This window comes from Helianthus annuus, chromosome 10, assembly GCF_002127325.2.
Source record: "Helianthus annuus cultivar XRQ/B chromosome 10, HanXRQr2.0-SUNRISE, whole genome shotgun sequence".
In the NCBI taxonomy this organism is placed as follows: Eukaryota; Viridiplantae; Streptophyta; class Magnoliopsida; order Asterales; family Asteraceae; genus Helianthus; species Helianthus annuus.
This window is the reverse complement of record NC_035442.2, coordinates 101,068,187-101,071,930: the sequence shown is the minus strand read 5'-3', so window position 1 is coordinate 101,071,930 and position 3,744 is coordinate 101,068,187. Positions and strand designations below refer to the sequence as shown.

Genomic DNA, 3,744 nt, shown 5'->3' with positions numbered 1-3,744 from the left:
CGTGCCCAGCATTGTTACTGACAGTTTTTAGTTTTCCAAGTTAGAGAAGGCTGTCCACGGGGCCGTGTCGGTGCAACACGGGGCCGTATCCAACTATCCAGTAACTGGGATCTGGAAAACAATCTCTGTAACTCCGACCACGGGCCGTGTTCACTGAGCACGGGGCCGTGGGAACCTTCTGACCAACAGTCTTTTTTTTTGTTGCAGGACTTGGAACCAGACGCCGCCTCTACGTAGTGTATGAGCTCCAGTTCTAATAAAGACATAAAAGAACCTCTAGAGGAACTCGAACGCTTTCTCAGAAAAAGACTAAAAGCTAAAAGCCAAGAGAAGGTTTCGGGGAACCCACTTCTAATGGCGGACCAACGTACCCTCATGGATTATCTACGACCCACCGTAGGTAATCTCGGCGCCGCTATCAATGCACCGAATGTTGAAGCCAATAACTTCGAACTTCGGCCGCATTTGATACAGATGCTTCAAAACTCCGCAACCTTCCATGGGCTTGCGGACGAGGATCCCCATCTACATATTACTAATTTCTTAGAAATATGTGATACCTTTCGGATCAATGGAGCATCAAATGACGCTATCCGCCTCCGAATGTTTCCCTTTTCACTAAAAGACCGAGCGAAAGCTTGGCTTAACGCCCTCCCAGCTGGATCGGTAAACACCTGGGATGAACTAGCCCAAAAACTTCTATATAAGTATTTCCCTCCCGCTAAAACGACTAAATTAATGACTGAAATTAATACTTATTCACAAGAGGACGGGGAATCCTTATATGAAACTTGGGAAAGGTTCAAGAAGCTATTGCGAAAGTGTCCACATCACGGCCTTGCGATATGGTAACAAGTATCCACTTTCTATAATGGGCTGTTGCCACACACAAGGCAAACACTTGACTCTAGCTCCGGGGGACTTTTAGGTAATCGCCGCCCACATGAAATATATAATCAAATTGAGGAAATTGCTCAAACCAATTTTCAGTGGCACACTCCCCGAGGCAATAAATCCATTGCCCCGGGCGCCCATAAGGTTGATGAAAGCACTTCTTTACAAGCCTAAATCGAGGCCCTTTCTTCAAAAATAAAAAAATTGGAAATGACAAAAACGGTCTCGGTTATGGCTTGTGAAGGGTGTGGTGGGCCACATGAAAATTGGAGTTGTATGAAAGAAACAGACGATCAACAAGAATCGGTAAACTACATTGATAATAGACCTAGGCTGTCGGGTCCTCCAACGGGAACCTACAACCAAGGATGGCGAAATCACCCTAACCTTGGTTGGAGAGAACCCGACAATGGTAGTAACCAACAAAGTGTAAACCAACGAACAAACTTTCAACAACCAAGAAATGAGTCACAAAATTTCCCTCAACCACAAGGTGGATGAGAAAGGCTTGAGGATACTATATCTCGCCTCATCTCCGACATTGAAAAGAAAAACTCGGATAGGTTTCTACTATTAGAATCAAATTTTAGAAATCAACAAGCTAGTATTCAAAACATTGAAAAACAAATAAGTCAACTAGCACAAAATTTTTCCGAGAGACCATAAGGCGCGTTACCAAGCAATACCGAAACAAACCCAAAGGCGCAAGTTCATCTCATAACACTACGGAACCGCACCGTGGGTCCTACGGAAGGCTCGCCGCCTACCGAGGAGACCATAACACCGCCTTTACAAGAGAAGGGTTCCCCTCCCTCATCAGAGCCTACCAAGGCTCCTCAAGTTCCGTACCCCGGTAGGTTAATCCATCAAAAGACCAATGAGCAATTCGCAAAATTCGAAAGTTTACTAAAACAATTGCATGTCAACATTCCTTTCATTGACGTCCTAACCCAAATGCCTAAATACTCTAAGTTCATGAGGGACTTCCTCACTCATAAAAGGAAAATTGAAACATTGCAATTAGTTAACTTAGGCGAAGAATGCTCTGCCCTCGTACTCAACAAACTCCCCCAAAAGAAAATCGATCCCGGAAGCTTCACAATTCCTTGCTCGATCGGGGACTCCCCCGTGCGTAATGCACTAGCCGACCTTGGGGCTAGCATTAACCTCATGCCCTCATCAATGTTCAAAAGACTCGGCCTGGGAAAAACAAGTCCTACAAAAATGAGCATACAACTTGCTGATCGATCCGTCAAATTCCCGCAAGGTGTCATTGAAAACCTCCTAGTCAAGGTCGACAATTTCGTCTACCTGGCCGACTTTGTCATACTTGATATGGAAGAAGACACCGAAGTCCCCCTCATACTAGGGAGACCATTTCTCGCCACCGCCCAAGCAGTGGTAGACATGAATGACGGAACACTCACTTTGAAATATGGGGATGATGAAGTAAAGTTCAGGGTTGGGAAGAGAATAGAGGACGATGACCCGGTCAATTACATGAAGGTTATTGATTCGAGTTTGGATGAGGCTCTCCGACGGTGCAACATGGGATGCAAAATATCCCGCTCAGAAAACATATAACCTTGCCTTGGGTCTAGCCAAGGACCCTTATAAACGTGGCGCACCACGGAGGCAATCCGCGGAACTATCATTAGTTTAAGTTTAATCTTTTAGCTTTAATTTGCAGGAATAAAACACACTCATGGTGGTCAAGGATGACAAGGGAAATGAGAAACATGGCCCCATGCACAAAAACAAGGCCATCCGACAACAATTTCTCCATTACAGTAAGTTCAGCACGGGCCGTGCCCAGCCAACACGGCCCCGTGCCGAACACCCTGCAGACAAATGCCCAGTTCAGGTAACTGGACACGGGCCGTGTTCACCAAACACGCCCCCGTGTCTAGGCTTCTGTTTCTTTTCTTTAATTATTGTTACTGGCACCTGAACACGGGGCCGTGCCCGGTCCCGGTCCCCACGGGGCTGTGTCCAGACTGCCAGTAACATAAAATTTTTGCTTTTAACACCATGTTACACATTCAATCAACCTAAAAATTTATTTCTGGGACACATTGAGGACAATTTGTAATTTAAGTGTGTGGGGGGAGGGGGATGCTAAAACCTTGAATTTTGCAAGTCCTAATAACAAGCCTTACACAAAACTCTATTGGAACCGCTAATCACCCCAAAATTTTTTTCAAAAATTTTCATTTTTTTTTTACTTGTCTAAGTTTAAGTTGGGAATTCTAAGACTAACGAGGTTATATTTTTATAAGTTTACAACCAATAGCGTCGTGATAAAAAGAACCAACATAAGAAAATTATGAAACGGCATGACAAGCTTAGTTAAAATTCGATTATATATACTTGATCACATAAAAACCCATTCCCACAAAAGTGAGTTTTGAGCCTTTATTGAGCATACAAATATACATCTTTACGCTAAATGCTCATTTTTCGATTCTTGTGTGAATAGCCGCTTGGTTCTTGCGACTCTAGAACTTGCCACAACAATTCATTCCCGGTCCTTACCAACTTAAACCCAAGTAAGTAAATGATGGAGGCATTAGGACTAACCCTTTTTCTTTCAACACCATTATTTTTATTTTTCTTTTCACCTACCCAAAAAACTCCCCCTAGTTAGCCCCTTTGAGCTTAAACCTTTTCATTTCTTAACCCAAAACCCTTTTTACCCACCAAAAACCCTTTTTATTTTTACCTTTTATTTTAGTAACAAGCTCGGTTTTCGTGTGACTAAAAAAAAAAAAAACTTACAATGAAGTTAGAAATAAACAAACAAAGCTCCTCAAACAAAAGCTTGTTTGAAGAAATACTTCATTAAAAATA

At 43.1% G+C, this 3,744-nt stretch overlaps 1 non-coding gene across 1 annotated transcript; it reads right to left on the bottom strand.

Moving 5' to 3' along the window:
• Nucleotides 1-732: 732 nt before the first annotated feature.
• On the bottom strand, nt 733-839 carry LOC118483565. The gene has a single exon (XR_004870856.1). It is a non-coding gene; the product is annotated as a small nucleolar RNA R71 (small nucleolar RNA).
• Nucleotides 840-3,744: the final 2,905 nt, after the last annotated feature.